General features: G+C 38.2%; 1 protein-coding gene and 1 pseudogene across 1 annotated transcript in view; one reads left to right on the top strand and one right to left on the bottom strand.

Annotated features, from left to right (window-relative positions):
• Positions 1-18,427, bottom strand: part of LOC100353853 (butyrophilin-like protein 3) — a 65,426-nt gene that overhangs the window by 32,623 nt on the left and 14,376 nt on the right. The gene's annotated exons all lie outside the window — the stretch shown is intronic.
• LOC138845236 (twinfilin-1 pseudogene) lies at positions 1,884-15,704 on the top strand (annotated as a pseudogene).

Below are 18,427 nucleotides of genomic sequence, written 5' to 3'. Positions count from 1 at the left end.
TCTAGGAGTTCCTGTAGGCATGGAGAGGGAGAAAGGATTAGAAGGCCTTTTTAGTGAGATATTATCAGAAAATTTCCCAGGTTTGGAGAAGGACAGAGAAATCCTAGTACAGGAAGCTCACAGAACCCCTAATAAACATGACCAAAAGAGATCCTCACCACGACACGTTGTAATTAAACTTACCACAGTGAAACATAAAGAAAAGATCCTAAAATGTGCAAGAGAGAAACGTCAGATTACTCTCAGAGGATCTCCAATCAGACTCACAGCTGACTTCTCATCAGAAAACCTACAAGCTAGGAGGGAATGGCGAGATATAGCCCAGGTACTAAGAGAGAAAAATTGCCAGCCCAGAATATTATATCCTGCAAAGCTATCATTTGTGAATGAAGGTGAAATAAAGACTTTTCACAACAAACAGAAATTGAAAGAATTTGTCGCCTCTCATCCAGCCCTGCAAAAGATGCTTAAAGATGTGTTACACACAGAAACACAGAAACACAATCATCAATATGAAAGAAGGTAAAGGAAGGAAACCTCAGTGCAAAAGATCACAGGGAACTCAAAGCATATATTAGAACTTATCTTTGGCAAATGGCAGGGCAAAGTTACCACTTATCATTAGTCACATTGAACGTTGATGGCCTGAACTGTCCAGTTAAAAGACACCGATTGGCTGATTGGGTTAAGGAACAAAACCCATCTATTTGCTGCTTACAAGAAACACATCTTTCCAAGAAAGATCCATACAGACTGAAAGTGAAAGGCTGGAAAAAGATATAGCATGCCAACAGAAATGAAAAAAGAGCAGGCGTAGCCATCTTAATATTGGACAACATAAACTTTACCACAAAAACCATTAAGAGAGACAAAGAGGGACACTACATAATGATTAAGGGATCAATTCAACAGGAAGATATAACAATTATCAATGTATATGCACCTAACTACGGGGCACTGGTTTATCTAAAAGATTTGTTAAGGGATTTAAAGGGAGACATAGACCCCAATACAATAGTACTGGGGGACTTCAATACTCCACTCTCAGAAATAGACAGATTGACAGGACAGAAGATCAACAAGGATACAGTAGATTTAAATGACACTATAGCCCAAATGGATGTAACAGATATCTATAGAACTTTCAATCACAGCTAAAGATTTTACATTCTCCTCAGCAGTACATGGAACCTTCTCTAGGATTGACCACATACTAGGCCATAAAGCAAGTCTCAGCAAATTCAAAAGAATTAGAATCATACCATGCAGATTCTCAGACCATAAAGGAATGAAGTTGGAAATAAACAACTCAGGAATCCCTAGAGCATACGCAAACACATGGAGATTGAACAACATGCTCCTGAATGAACAATGGGTCATAGAAGAAATTAAAAGAGAAATCAAAAACTTTCTGGAAGTAAATGAGGATAACAGCACAACATACCAAAACTTATGGGACGCAGCAAAAGCAGTGTTAAGAGGAAAGTTTATATCAATAGGTGCCTACATCAAGAAATTGGAAAGGCACCAAATAGATGAGCTTTCAACGCATCTCAAGGGTCTAGAAAAACTGCAGGAAACCGGACCCAAATCTAGTAGGAGAAGAGAAATAATTAAAATCAGAGAAGAAATCAACAGGATTGAATTAAAAAAAATTACAAAATATCAGCCAAACGAGGAGCTGGTTTTTTGAAAAAATAAACAAAATTGACACTCCACTGGCCCAATTAACTAAAAAAAGAAGAGAAAGAAGAGAAAAGACCCAAATCAATAAAATCAGAGATGAAAAAGGAAACATAACAACAGACACCACAGAAATAAAAAGAATCATCAGAAATTACTACAAGGACTTCTATGCCAGCAAACAGGGAAACCTACCAGAAATGGATAGATTCCTGGACACATTCAAGCTACTACCTATATTGAACCAGGAAGACATAGAGAACCTCAACAGACCCATAACTGAGACAGAAATTGAAACGGTAATAAAGGCCCTCCCAACAAAGAAAAGGACAGGACCACATGGATTCACTGCTGAATTCTACCAGACATTTAAAGAAGAACTAACTCCAATTCTTCTCAAACTATTCAGAACAATCGAAGAAGAGGGAGTCCTCCCAAATTCTTTCTATGAAGCCAGCATCACCTTAATTCCTAAGCCGGAAAAAGATGCAGCACTGAAAGAGAATTACAGACCAATATCCCTGATGAACATAGATGCAAAAATCCTCAATAAAATTCTCACCAATAAATGCAACAACACATCAGAAAGATCATCCATGCGGACCAAGTGGGATTTATCCCTGGTATGCAGGGATGGTTTAATGTGCGCAAGACAATCAATGTGATACACCACATTAACAGACTGCAGAAGAAAAACCATATGATTATCTCAATAGATGCAGAGAAAGCATTTGATAAAATACAACACCCGTTCATGATGAAAACTCTAAGCAAACTGGGTTTGGAAGGAACATTCCTCAATACAATCAAAGCAATCTATGAAAAACCCATGGCCAACATCCTATTGAATGGGGAAAAATTGGAAGCATTTCCACTGAGATCTGGTACCAGACAGGGATGCCCACTCTCACCACTGCTATTCAATATAGTTCTGGAGGTTTTAGCCAGAGCTGTTAGGCAAGAAAAAGAAATTAAAGGGATACAAATAGGGAAGGAAGAACTCAAACTATCCCTCTTTGCAGAAGATATGATTCTTTATTTAGGGGACCCAGAGAACTCTACTAAGAGACTATTGGAACTCATAGAAGGTTTTGGCAAAGTAGCAGGGTATAAAATTAATGCACAAAAATCAACAGCCTTTGTACACAGGCAATGCCATGGCTGAGAAAGAACTTCTAAGATCAATCCCATTCACAATAGCTACAAAAACAATCAAATACCTTGGAATAAACTTAACCAAGGACGTTAAAGATCTCTATGATGAAAGTTACAAAACCTTAAAGAAAGAAATAGAAGAGGATACCAAGAAATGCAAAAATTTTCCAAGCTCATGGATTGGAAGAATCAATATCATCAAAATGTCCATTCTCCCAAAAGCAATTTACAGATTCAATGCAATACCAATCAAGATAGCAAAGACCTTCTTCTCAGATCTGGAAAAAATCATGCTGAAATTCATATGGAGACACAGGAGACCTCGAATAGCTAAAGCAATCTTGTACAACAAAAAGGAAGCTGGAGGCATCACAATACCAGATTTCAGGACATACTACATGGCAGTTGTAATCAAATCAGCATGGTACTGGTACAGAAACAGATGGATAGACCAATGGAACAGAATTGAAACACCAGAAATCAACCCAAACATCTACAGCCAACTCATATTTGATCAAGGATCCAAAACCAATCCCTGGAGTAAGGACCGTCTATTCAATAAATGGTGCTGGGAAAATTGGATTTCCACATGCAGAATCATGAAGCAAGACCCCTACCTTTCACCTTACACAAAAATCCACTCAGCATGGATTAAAGACCTAAATCTACGACCTGACACCATCAAATTATTACAGAGCATTGGAAAAACCCTGCAAGATATAGGTACCAGCAATGACTTCTTGGAAAACACCCCAGAAGCAGAGGCAGTCAAAGCCAAAATCAACTATTGGGATTGCATCAAATTGAGAAGTTTCTGTACTGCAAAAGAAACAGTCAGGAAAGTGAAGAGACAACCGACAGAATGGGAAAAAATATTTGCAAACTACGCAACTGATAAAGGGTTGATAACCAGAATCTACAAAGAAATCAAGAAACTCCACAGCATCAAAACAAACAACCCACTTAAGAGATGGGCCAAGGACCTCAATAGACATTTTTCAAAAGAGGAAATCCAAATGACCAACAGACACATGAAAAAATGTTCAAGATCACTAGCAATCAGGGAAATGCAAATCAAAAGCACAATGAGGTTCCACCTCACCCCAGTTATAATGGCTCACATTGAGAAATCTACCAACAATAGATGCTGGCGAGGATGTGGGGAAAAAGGGACACTAACCCACTGTTGGTGGGAATGCACACTGGTTAAGCCACTATGGAAGTCAGTCTGGAGATTCCTCACAAACCTGAAGATAACCCTGCCACTCAACCCAGCCATCCCACTCCTTGGAATTTACCCAAAGGAAATTAAATTGGCAAACAAAAAAGCTGTCTCCATTTCAATGTTTATTGCAGCTCAATTCACAATAGCTAAGACCTGGAACCAACCCAAATGCACATCAACAGTAGACTGGATGAAGAAATTATGGGACATGTACTCTATAGAATACTATACAGCAGTCAAAAACAACGAAACCCGGTCATTTCAACAAGATGGAGGAAATTTAAAACATCATGCTGAGTGAATTAAGCCAGTCCCAAAGGGACAAATATCATATGTTCTCCCTGATTGGCGACAACTGAGCACCAAAGGGGAAACTTGTTGAAGTGAAATGGACACTGTGAGAAACAGTGACTTGATCAGCTCTTGTCCTGACAGTTGATGTACAATGTAATACTTTATCCATTTTAGTATTTTTTTTTTGTTCTAGTACCATTGGTTGAACTCTGTAATTAACACACAATTATTCTTAGGTGTTTAAATTTTAACTGAAAAGTGATCCTTGTTAGGAATTTGGAAAACATTATGTTGAGTGAAATAAGCCAATCCCAAAGGGACAAATACCACTTGTTCTCCTTGATAGGTGACAACTAACTGAGCACCAAGAAGGAAACCTGTTAAAGTGAAATGAACACTATGAGAAACGGTGACTTGATCAGCCCTCACCCTGACTGTTGATGAGCAACTTGATATGTTATCCCTCTTAGTATTTTTTTTTGTTTGTTCTACTTAATACTTTTGGTTGAATACTGTAATCAATACACAATTCTTCTTAAGTGCTGAAACTTAACTGAAAAGTGGTTGCTGTTAAATGTAAGAGTGGGAATAAGAGAGGGAAGAGATGAGCAATTCGGGACATGCTCAAGCTGACTTACCTCAAACAGTAGAGTTAGAAACATACCAGGGGATTCGAATTCAAACCCATTGAGGTGGCATGTACCAATGCCATCTCACTAGTCCCAGTGATCAATTTCTGTTCACAATTGATCATAATGATAGGACTAAGATCCAAAGGGATCACATAAACAAGAATAGTGTCTGCAAATACTAGCTGACAGAATCAAAAAGGGAGAGAATGATCCAACATGGGAAGTGAGATACACAGCAGACCCATAGAATGGCAAATGTCCTAACAGCACTCTGGCTCATAATCAGCCCTTAAGGCATGCGGATCCGGCTGAAATGCCCATGAGAGTGTGGGGAGCAATCCGGACTGGACTAAGTTACTGGAATTAAGACTTATTCTATGCATCTGCTCTCCCACAATATGGCGCTGGGAGAGAAGTAAACAGCTTCTACACAGCTGCCTCCAGTTCAGCTAATAAACTGTAGGACTTGCTACTGATTGGAGGAGAGCAGCGTACTCGGCGTGTGGGCAGCTGAGTTGGGATTGGCGGAGGAGGACTATAAAGGAGGAGAGAGACGGCATGCACCAGGAACATCTAAGGGGAACATCTAGCTGAAGGAACACCTGTGCAGCCCCCGAGACGAGCCGGCCGGCGGTGTGCCGCTCCCCTGCGGAAGTGGGGAATGTGGCCAGGGGGAACTGCCCTTCCACGGAGGTGGAGGGGATAGTAGCCAACCCGGGAAGAACCAGCAGCAAACCCGGGGAGGGCCGAGCAGACGAAAGAACAGCGCAGGGTCCTGTGTCGTTCCTCCACGAAGAGGGGGAGCGACAGAGAGTATTTTAGGAATGGAAACCCAAGACACTCTGGGGGAACAAAAAACCTAAATGAAAAATCTCCGTGAGTGAGATCCCAGTGGAAAGAATGGGTCATCAAAGAAGGAGGTACCTTCCTCTGAAGGGAGGAGAGAACTTCCACTTTGACCATGGCCTTGTCTAAAAATGATCAGAGTCAGTGAACTCAGGGGGCTTCCATAGCCTTGGCAGCTCATGAAAAGAGCCTAGGGTGATTACTGATGCCAAAAACAAGAGTTTCAATTTGTTAAGTCAACAACAGGAGTCACTGTGCACTTACTCCCCATGTAGGATCTTTGTCCTTAGTGTGCTGTACATTGAGATTTAATGCTATAACTAGTACTCAAACAGTATTTTTCACTTTATGTTTCTGTGTGGGAGCAAACTGTTGAAATCTTTACTTAATGTATGCTAAACTTATCTTCTGTATATAAAGAGAATCAAAAATGAATCTTGATATGAATGGAAGGGGAGAGGGAGTGGGTAAGTGGAGGGTTGTGGGTTGGAGGGACGTTATGGGGGGGAAGCCATTGTAACCAATATTCTTTACTTTGGAAATTTATAGTCATTAAATAAAAGTTAAAAAAAGATGAACTAAAAGCTGCTAATTAACAACAGGAAAACACTTGAAAGTATAAAATTCACTGCTAAAGGTAAATATGTTGTCAAATTCAGAATACTCTAATTCTGGATTGGTAGCGTATAAGTAGTTTATAAATGTAGTAAAAAAACACCAAAAGAGAAAAATGTTGCTATATTAACTTACTGATGACAGATAATCTAAAAAGGTGTAAACAGCTCTCTGTGCTGGACTCCAGACTTGGGAGCCTGCAGTTGCTGCCATATCCCACCAGACTGCATCCAAGGAAATGATGTTAAAGAATTCTTTGCCAGAGCCAGAATGGAAACTACAGGCTCCTAAAGATACATATGGAGAATGAGCAAATTGTTATTGGCCCAAGGCCTCAATATTCAGACTGCAGGGTTAAGGATTATAAACCTTTTTCTCCACCCAAAGAAACATTTTATTTAAGGAATACAAACTTCATGCACTTTGTAAGTACAACTTTAGAAATATAGTGATTCTTCCCAGCATATGTGATTTCCCACCACATGCTCACCCCTCCTCCTTCTCCCATTCTCAATCCCATTCTCCACTAAGAGCCAATTTTAATTAACTTTACACAGAGAAGACCAACTCTATACTAAGTAAAGAATTCAACAAGTCACACGAAAAATAAAAACTGTTCCTCAACAGTCAAGGGCTGTTTGAAGTCATTGTATCTTGAAGTTAATTTCATTTCTTTCTTTTAGAAACTTAATTAATGTTAAAGAAGCATGCAAGAATGATGCATCTTTTGCAAGCACGTAGACATAATTATAATACAACTATTTCAGGACAGAGGTCCTGTGTGGGAAGTTAGTGCACAGTGACTCCTGTTTTTAATATAACAATATGACATCAGTGACCACCCAAGGCCCTTGACATGAGCTACCTAGGCTATGGAAGCTTTTTGAATCCACAAACTCCATCGGTTTTTAGACAAGGCCATTAGCAAAGTAGAAATTGTCTGCTTTCAGAGAAAAGTACCTCCTTTGATGACCACTTCTTTTCACTGGGGTTTCACCCACCAAGGTCCTACATGTAGGATTTTTTTTTGCCACAGTGTCTTGGCTTTCCATGCCTGAAATGCTCTCATGGACATTTCAACAAGACCAGAATGCTTTAAGGGCTGATTCTGAGGTCAGAATGCTATTTAAATTGATTGTCATTCTATGAGTCTGCTGTATGGATTGCTTCCCATTTGGTGCACTCACTCTTTTTTAATTCTATCTATTATTACCAAACACTTAGTCCCATTTATATGATCACATTAACTCTTATCCTATCTATATGATCACTTTAAAACTTAATCCTATTCCTAGGATAATGCTAACACTGAAGATGGCATTTTTACCACCAGCTTAAGGGGGTTTGGGGTCTCATGGCAAATTTTTAAACTGTACACTTAGAAATTAGTCCATATTATGTATTCCATCATTTTTGTTTGTTGATTTCTGTATGAAAGCCATTCTAACTGGGGTAAGATGAAAACTCATTGTGGTTTTGATTTGCATTTCCTGAAAGCTAGTGAACATGAGCATTTTCTTCATGTGTCTGTTGGCTACTTGGATTACCTCTTTTGAAAAATATCTATTTAAGTCCTTTCCCCATCTCATAAGTGGTTGTTTTGTTGTTGTGGAGTTTCTTGATTTCTTTATATATTCTGGTTATTAATCATTTTTAATTTCATAGTTTACAAATAAAATGTAAATTTTTTCTGAATATGAGAAGAATGTCCTTGGTATGTAATTGGTATTGCAATGAATCTGTAAATTGCTATTGGAAGTATGGACATTTTGATGATATTGAATCTTCCAATTCATGAACATGGATGATTTTTCCATTTTTTGGAAACTTTCCCATTCTTTCAGTTGCCTCTTCACATTCCTGAGTATTTCTTTTGCAGTACAAGAGCTTCTCAATTTGATGTAATCCCATTTGTTCATTTTGTCTTTGGCTGCCTGTGCCTCAGGGGTCTTTTCCAAAAAGTCTTTGCCTATGCTAATAGCCTGCAGGCTTTCCCCAATGGCCTGTAATAATTTGATGGTATCAGGTCATAGATTTAGGTCTTTAATCCCTTTTGAGTGGATTTTGGCATAAGGTGTAAGTTAGGGTCTTTCTTCATACTTCTGCATGTGGAAATCCAGTTTTCCCAGAACCATTGGTTGAAGACACTGTCCTTGCTCCAGAGATTAGTTTTAGCTCCTTTGTCAAAGATAAGTTGGTTGTAGATGCTTAGATTGATTTCTAACATTTCTATTCTGTTATTAACTGCCTTGTAGTATGTCTTGAAATCTGGTATTGTGATTCCCCCAGCTTTGTTTTTGTTGTCTAACATTGCTTTAACTATTTGGGGGACTCCTGTGTTTTCATATGAATTTCAGCCTCATTTTTTCTGAATATGAGAAGAATGTCCTTGGTATGTAATTGGTATTACAATGAATCTGTAAATTGCTATTGGAAGTATGGACATTTTGATGATATTGAATCTTCCAATTCATGAACATGGATGATTTTTCCATTTTTTAGTATCTTCTTCTATTTCTTTCTTTAATGTTCTTTAATGTTTTGCAATTCTCATAATAAAAATCTATGTCATCCTTGCTTAAATTTATTCCAAGGTATTTGATTTTTTGGTAGCTATTGTGAATGTGATTCATCTTAGAAGTCTTTCTCAATCATGGTATTGTCTGTGTATACAAAGGCTGTTGATTTATGTGTATTGATCTTATATCTTGCTAATTTATCAAACTCTTCTATGAGTTACATTAGTCTCTTAGTGGAGTTATTTGGTTCCTCTGTATAAAGAATCATGTCATCTGCAAATAGGGATAGTTTGACTTCTTCCTTCCCAATTTGTATCCCTTTGATTATTCTTTCTTGCCTAATGGCTCTGGCTAAAACTTCCAGTACTATATTGAATAACAATGGTGAAAGTGGGCATCCCTGTCTGGTAGAAGATCTCAGTGGGAACGCTTCCAACTGTTACAGTGGATTAGTTCTGAGAGGAGGAATGAGAGGGACAAGAGGTGTGGAGTCACCACACAGACCCCAGGAATCATGTGAAAGCGGGCCAGAGGCGAGAAGCCTGCAAACTCATTTATTTCAGTTGGTACAGCAGCTTATATAGCCAAGGCAGCCAATCCAGTCAAGGGGTGGTCTATGCCCTAACCAATCACAGCCTGTTGCCAGTCAGACTCCATTGTCATGTGCTTTCTGAAGCCATCCAATTACAGCCTGTTGCCAGGAAGTTTCTGTTGCCAGCAGCCATCTTGGCATGGCCTTCTCATTTGACCACATCCAACTTTTCCCCATTCAAAATGATGCTGCCCATTGGTTTGTCATAAATTGCCTTGATTGAGGAATGTCCCTTCTATACCCAAAATGCTTAGAATTTTCATCATGACAGGGTGTTGAATTTTATCAAATGCTTTCTCTGCATCTATTAAGATAAACATACAGTTTTTGTTTCTCAGTTTTTTAATGTGATGCATCATTGATTTGAAAATGTTGAACCATCTCTGCATACCAGGGATCAATCCCACTTGTTCCACATGAGTGATCTTTTGGATGTGTTGTTGGAATGATTGGCTAGAATTTTATTGAGGATTTTTGCATATATATTCATCACGGAACTTGTTCTGTAGTACTCTTTCTCTTTTGCATCTTTTCAGGTTTAGAAATTAAGGTGATGCTGGCTTCATAGAAAGAATTTGGGAGGATTCCCCCCCCTTAAATCATTTTGGGTAGCTTAAGATGAATTGGTGTTATTTCTTTATTAAACATCTGGTAGAATTCAGCAGTGAAGCCATCTGGTCCTGGGCATGTCTGTTTTGAGAGGGTCCTTATTACTGATTCAATTTCCATATTGGTTATGGGTCTGTTTAGATTTTCTGTGTTCTTGGATCTATTTAGGTAAATTGTATGTGTCCAGGATGTATCCATTTCTTCTGAGTTTCCCAGTTTGTTGGCATACAGCTATTTGTTGTAATTTCTGATGATTCTTTTTATGTCTATGGTTTCTGTTGTTACATTTCCTTTTTCATCTCTAATTTTATTAATTTGGGTCATCTTTTTCCTTTTTTTGGTTAGATGGGCCAATGGTGTTTCAATTTTGTTTATTTTCCAAAAATCCAGCTCTTTGTTTTGCTGATATTTTCTATTTTTTATTTCAATTTTGATTATTTCAACTCTAATTTTAATTATATCTTTTCTCCTACTAGTTTTGGATTGGCTTGCTGTTTTTTCCTAGATATTTGAGATGCATTGATAGCTTATTTATTTGGTGCCTTTCCAATTTTTTGATGTAGGCACCAATTGTTATAAACTTTCCTCTTAACACTGTTTTTGCTGTATCCCATAAATTTGATATGTTGCATTGTCATTTTGTTTCAAGAAATTTATTTGATTTCTCTTTTGATTTCTTCTATGACCCACTGTTCATACAGGAGCATGTAGTTCAGTCTCCATGTGTTTCCATATGTTCTAGAGATTCCTGAGTTGCTGATTTCCAGCTTCATTGCATTGTGGTCAGAAAAGATGCTTAGTAAGATTTCAAGTTTTTTGATTTGCTGAGACTTGTTTTATGGCCTAGCATAAGATCAATCCTAGAGAAGGTTCCATCATCTGTTGAGAAGAATGTGTATACTGTGGCTTGGGATGGAAAGTTGTGAAGATAAATGTTAGACTCATTTGTTATATAGTGTCAATTAATTCTGTGTTTTCCTTACTGATTTTCTATCTGGTTCTTATGTCCATTGCTGAAATTCGGGTATTGAATTCACCCATTTCTAATGTATTGAGTGTATGTCTCCCTTTAGATGCCTTAACATTTGTATTAAATAACCTGGTGCCCTGTAATTAGGTGCATATACATTTATAATCATTACGTTTTCCTTTTGAATTGATCTCTTTTTTTAACTTTTATTTAATGAATATAAATTTCCTAAGTACAGCTTATGGATTTCAATGGCTTCCCCCCCCCCCATTAACATCCCTCCCACCCGCAACCCTCCCCTTTCCCACTCCCTCTCCCCTTCCATTCACACCAAGATTCATTTTCGATTCTCTTTATATACAGAAGATCAGTTTAGCATACATTAAGTAAAGATTTCAACAGTTTGCTCCCACACAGAAACATAAAGTGAAAAATACTGTTTGAGTACTAGTTATAGCATTAAATCTCAATGTACAGCACACTAAGGACAAAGATCCTACATGAGGAGTAAGTGCACAGTGACTCCTGTTGTTGACTTAACAAATTGACACTCTTGTTTTTGGCATCAGTAATCACCCTAGGCTCTTGTCATGAGTTGCCAAGGCTATGGAAGCCCCCTGAGTTCACCAACTCTGATCATATTTAGACAAGGCCGTGGTCAAAGTGGAAGTTCTCTCCTCCCTTCAGAGAAAGGTACCTCTTAATAATTACATAGTGCCCTTCTTTGTCTCTATTAAGAGTTTTTGTATTAAAGTCTACTTTGTCTGATATTAGGATGGTTATACCAGATCTTTTTTGGTTTCTGTTAGGATGGAATAATTTTTCCATCTTTTTACTTTAAGTCTGCATACATCTTTGTTAGTGAGATGTGTATCTTGTAAGCAGCAAAAATATGGGTTTTGTTTTTTAATACATTCAGCCAGTCTGTGTCTTTTAACTGGAGAGTTCAGGCCATTTTCATTCAAGGTGACTACTAATAAGTAAGGACTTTGCCCTGCAAATTTTCCATAAATATTCCTGCTATTTTCTCTGGATTACACTTTTACTGAGAGATTTTCTAACTTCCTCTTTCATAGCGATGACCATGTTTCTATTTTTCTGTGTTCAGCACATCCTTAAGCATCTTTTGCAAGGCTGAATGGGTGGTCACAAATTCTTTAAATTTCTTTTTGTTATGGAAGGTCTTTATTTCACTTTCATTCATAAATGAGAGCTTTTCAGGGTACAGTATTCTGGGTTGACTTTTTTTTTAATTTGGAATATCTCTCATCATTCTCTCTTAGTCTGTAGAGTTTCTGATGAGAAGCCAGCTGTAAATCGAATTGAAGATTCTCTGAAAGTAATCTGGCATTTCTCTCTTGCACATTTTAGAATCTTTCCTTTATGTTTTTTTCCTGTGGAAATTTTGATTACAATATGTCATGGTGATGATCTTTCTGCAAATCTCTATTAGGAGTTGTATGTGCTTCCTGTACTTGGATGTCCCTTTCTTTCTCCAAATTAGGGACATTTTCTGTTATTATTTCACTAAAATGTCCTTCTAATCCTTTCTCTCTTTTCACACCTTTAGGTACTTTCAGAACCTGTATGTTGGTAGTATCCTATATATTCCCAATAGTGTTTTTCAGTTTTCTAATTTCTTCTTGTTGTTTTTGGTCTGACTGTATAATTTCTTGTGATCTGTCTCGAAGTCACATATTCATTCTTCTGCTTCACTGATTCTGCTGTTAAGGCTTTCCACTACATTTTTATTTTTTCTATTGAATTCTTCATTTCCAATATTTCATTTTGATTTTTCCTTATGTTCTCTATTTTGTTGGTGAAATTTTCTAGTCATGTACTGATTTCATTAGTTTGTGCATTTGCTTCTTATTACTTCTAAGGAATCCTATGACCAATTTTTGAATTTCATTTGTGGCATTTTTTTCAGTATCTTCATCTTCACAATGTAATAATGAATTGTTGTGTTCTTTTGGAGGTGTCATGCTGTCTAATTCTTGAATTGGTGTGTTTGTTATTCGGCATTTGTGTAGATACTCACTGGTTTCTTTGTTTTTTTTTTTTTTCACTCTGGTGGCTTTTATCTTTGTACCGTACCTCTGTGGATTAGTGGAGTGTCTGTTTTCATTGAATACCTAGAGGCATGTGTTGAGTATGGCCAGGGATCCCTGTTCAGTTCTTCAGGGTTTAGGGTGTGTCTAAGGTGACACACCCAGGTTGGGCATGATAAATCTCCTTTTTTTTAACCAGAGGGGAGGTTTCCTCTGCTCTGTTGGCATAGACTCAGCTTATTTTCTCTCCTCAATAGAGATCAGTGTCGGTGCTAGCCCAGTGGGTATAATAAGTCCTCTGCTCTGCCACATGAACCAAGCAAAGGATATGTACAGTCTTCAGTGTAAGCACATATCCCCCAGCAGTGTCCCTCACTTGGTGACATTGGAGCCCTGAGCATGTGGAGCATCCCACAGTGATTGCCCAAAGTTGTAGCCACAGCCTGAGACCTCCTATGTAGCCTCAGTATTTTCAAAGTCCTGGCACACAAGCCTTCCACAATACAAGCACCCATGCCCCTGTCAGTTCTTTCCAGACTCAGGCATCTCTGCTAGGCTTATTGCCAGGCATAGACATGACCTGGAACAGTTGTTATGTATGTCCAAAATGGTGCCTGCTCTCTATCAATTTGTTTCAGGGTGACATTGTGTGGTGATCTGGGAGAGAGAAAAAATGTCCCCCTTTTTTTCTCTCCTCTCGTTTGGCAAGTACACTATCCCCCTATAGGGCTCCAAGTTGGGTCCCCTCCAGACTCTTCCTGAAGCTTTATCAACAGTGGCTTGGCTGCTGCAGTATGGACTTATCTCACTCTTCTACACTGGTGCAGAGGCTCTCAGCTGCTAGGGTCCTAAGTTGTGCATGTCCACACCCTCCACATAGGTCGAGTGTCCCTCTGATTTGCATGGAATTTCCCCTGCCATTTTCTCCCTAACACTTCTCTGAGACTGCACTGTCTCCACTTTTTTTAAAACTATCTTCTCCTAGATTAGAGCAGTAAGCTCCCTCCCTACTCTGCCATCTTAATCCAATCAGAACCTCTTGTTTTGCCTCTGTTGGAAGACCAACAGCTATTCTACATATTATTGAGGTTAGATTCTCAGAATGCCCAGGGCATGTGGAAGATATTCCATTGTATGAGCTCCAAATCATTCTCACGTTCATCAAAATTATATATAGCAACAAAAGCAACTCCACATTAAAGATGAAGTATTTGGAACAGTGAAAGATTTATTCTTACATGGATACAAAAAATATTTGCTATTAAAGTCTTCTCATGTTTCATTGACTGCAGCTGAGGAAGAGTTACAGCAGATTAAAATCAATGAGATACAGACCGTGTCTAAACAAGATAAGAGTCGGAGAACTCAAGGGGCTTCCATAGCCTTGGAAACTCATGACTGGTGCATAGGGAGATTACTGATGCCATAAACAGGAGTGTCAATTTGTAAAGTCAACAACAGGAGTTACTGTGCACTTACTCCTCATGTAGGATCTCTGTCCTTAATGTGCTGTACATTGAGGCTTAATGCTATAACGAGAACTCAAACAGTATATTTCACTTTGTGTTTCTATGGGGGTGCAAACGATTGAAATCTTTACTTAATGTACACTAAACTGATCTTCTGTAAAAAAAAAAAAGAAAGAAATTATCAATTCCCTAATTTACTCTCACTGGGATTAAACATGACAATAGGTCTGATCTGATTTCATCATCATTAAAAAAATCATCTATTATTTTTCACTTTATGTTTCTGTGTGGGAGCAAACTGTTGAAATCCTTACTTAAGGTATACTAAGCTGATCTTCTGTATATTAAGATAATCGAAAATGAATCTTGATGTGAATGGAAGGGGAGAGGGAGTGGGAAAGGAGAGGGTTGTGGGTGGGAGGGACGGTATGGGGGGGAAGCCATTGTAACCCATGAGTCGTACTTTGGAAATTTATATTCATTAAATAAAAGATAAAAAAAATCAATGAGATACAAATTGATGTAGGTGTGAACACTAAGCATCAAACACTACAAGGAGTAGTATTTATTATTTCTTGAAAAGTTTCCAGGCTTTGGGAAAAGCTGAAATAAGACAGCTCAACTATGTCCAGTTGGAAATAGATATAAAAATAAAATTATAATTTTGGCCAACAGAAGAAATGTGAACTAAACGATTTGCCAAACAGGATTTCAAAGGATTCAGTACACGATCATTTCTTTCTGTATAAGCATTCCCATGAAGGAGACTATTCAGAGTCCATAGTTTTATTTGTTCAGTACCTAGGCACACATGCAGTATAAGAGAATGGATGCTGAATTCCAGTTGCAAGAACCCTCTGCTGAAAATTGTAGAAAGACAACTACAAATAGATGTAATATGAAAGATGGAGATAGACAGTGGGGATAAGCTGACTGCAGATTTCCTTTTATGAAGAAGTGCACCCCAAGCAGCACCCACACAAGCAGAGTTTTGTAAAAACCAACAGGTTCTACAGGAAAAAGAAGAATCCAAAGTCTAATTAGGGGTCTAACTGAGGAATCGAAAGACTAATTAGGTTTCCAGCTGAAATGGAAACCACTGCCAATTAATATTGCTGCATTAAACATTGCAATACTCATTTTTCAAAAGTTTAATGTTTACTACACGAGAAGCAAAATCATTTCATGTTGCTACACATTAGGGGAAAATTGTGCTTTTGGGAAAATTGTGCCTTTTAAAAATAGCATTTTTTCACTTTGGTGCATTTTTTAAACTTTTATTTAATGAATATAAATTTCCTAAGTACAGCTTATGGATTACAAGGGCTTCCCGCCCATAACTTCCCTCCCACCCACAACCCTCCACTTTCCTTCTCCCTCCAGACTTCAATTCACATCAAGATTCATTTTCAATTCTCTTCATATACAGATGATCAGTTTAGCATATATTAAGTAAAGATTTCAACAGTTTGCTCCCACACAGAAACACAAAGTGAAAAATACTGTTTGAGTACTCATTATAGCATTAAATCACACTGTACAGCACATTAAGGACAGAGATCCTACATGAGGAGTAAGTGCACAGTGAATCCTGTTGTTGACTTAACAAATTGACACTCTTATTTATGGCATCAGTAATCACCCTAGGCTCTTGTCATGAGGTTCCAAGGCTATGGAAGCCTTTTGAGTTCACCGACTCTGATCATATTTAGACAAGGCCATAGTCAAAGTGGAAGTTCTCTCCTCCCTTCAGAGGAAGGTACCTCCTTCTTTGATGACTTATTCTTTTCGCTGTTATCTCACACATAGAGATCTTTCATTTAGTTTTTTTTTTTTTTTTTTGGCCAGAGTGTTTTGGCTGTCCATGCCTGAAATACTCTCATGGACTTTTCAGCTGGATCCGCGTGCCTTAAGGGCTGATTCTGAGGCCAGAGTGCTGTTTAGGACATCTGCCATTCTATGGGTCTGCTGAGTATCTCACTTCCATGTTGGATCGTTCTCTCCCTTTTTATTCTATCAGCTTGTATTTGCGGACACCAGTCTTGTTTATGTATTCCTTTTGGCTCTTAGTCCCATCATTATTATCAATTGTGAACAGAAATTGATCACTTTGACTAGTGAAATGGCATTGGTACATGCCACCTTGATGGGATTGAATTGGAATCCCCTGGTATGTTTCTAACTCTACCGTTTGAGGTAAGTCAGCTTGAGCATGTCCCAAATTGCACATCTCTTCCCTCTCTTATTCCCACTCTTATTTTTAACAGCAATCACTTTTCAGTTAAGTTTCAACACTTGAGAATAACTGTGCATTGAGTACAGTATTCAACCGAAAGTATTAAGTAGAACAAACAAAAAAATACTAAGAGATACAACGTATTAAGTTGTTCATTAACAGGGCATGGGCTGATCAAGTCACCATTTCTCATAGTGTTCATTTCACTTTAACAGGTTTCCTTTTTGGTTTTCAGTTGTCACCGATCAGGAGAACATATGGTATTTGTCCCTTTGGGACTGGCTTATTTCACTCAGCATATGCTTTCAAAATTCCTAACAGGGATCACTTTTCAGTTAAAATTTAAACACCTAAGAATAAAAATTTGTGAATTACAGAGTACAACCAATAGTATTCAGTAGAGCAAAAAAATACTAAAAGGGATAAAGTATTACATTGTACATCTACAGTCAGGACAAGAGCTGATCAAGTCACTGTTTCTCATAGTGTCCATTTCACTTCAACAAGTTTCCGATTTGATAATCAGTTAGTTGTTGCCGATTAGGGAGAACATATGATATTTGTCCCTTTGGGACTGGCTTAATTCACTCAGCATGATGTTTTCCAAATTCCTCCATCTTGTTGCAAATGACCGGGTTTCATTGTTTTTGACTGCTGTATAGTATTCTATAGAGTACATGTCCCATAATTTCTTTGTCCAGTCTACTGTTGATGGGCATTTAGGTTGGTTCCAGGTTTAAGCTATTGTGAATTGAGCTGCAATAAACATTAAGGTGCAGACAGCTTTTTTGTTTGCCAATTTAAATTCCTTTGGGTAAATTCCAAGGAGTGGGATGGCTGGGTTGAACGGTAGGGTTATATTCAGGTTTGTGAGGAATCTCCAGACTGACTTCCATAGTGGCTTGACCAGTTTGCATTCCCACCAACAGTGGGTTAGTGTCCCTTTTTCCCCACATCCTCACCAGCATCTATTTTTGATAGATTCTGAATGTCAGCCATTCTAACCGGGGTGAGGTGAAACCTCATTGTGCCTTTGATTTGCATTTCCCTAATTGCTAGTGATCTTGAACATTTTTTCATGTGTCTGTTGGTCATTTGGATTTCCTCTTTTGAAAAATGTCTATTGAGGTCCTTGGCCCATCTCTTAAGTGGGTTGTTTGTTTTGATGCTGTGGAGTTTCTTGATTTCTTTGTAGATTCTGGTTATCAACCTTTTATCTGTTGCATACTTTGCAAATATATTTTCCCATTCTGTCGGTTGCCTCTTCACTTTCCTGACTGTTTCTTTTGCAGTACAGAAACTTCTCAATTTGATGCAATCCCAAATGTTAAATTTGGCTTTGACTGCCTGTGCTTCTGGGGTGTTTTCCAAGAAGTCATTGCTGGTACCTATATCTTGCAGGGTTTTTCCAATGCTCTCTAATAATTTGATGGTGTCAGGTCGTAGATTTAGGTCTTTAATCCATGTTGAGTGGATTTTTGTGTAAGGTGAAAGGTAGGAGTCTTGCTTCATGATTCTGCATGTGGAAATC

Source organism: Oryctolagus cuniculus, chromosome 14 (assembly GCF_964237555.1).
Source record: "Oryctolagus cuniculus chromosome 14, mOryCun1.1, whole genome shotgun sequence".
Lineage (NCBI taxonomy): Eukaryota > Metazoa > Chordata > Mammalia > Lagomorpha > Leporidae > Oryctolagus > Oryctolagus cuniculus.
This window is presented reverse-complemented; position numbering and strand designations above follow the sequence as displayed.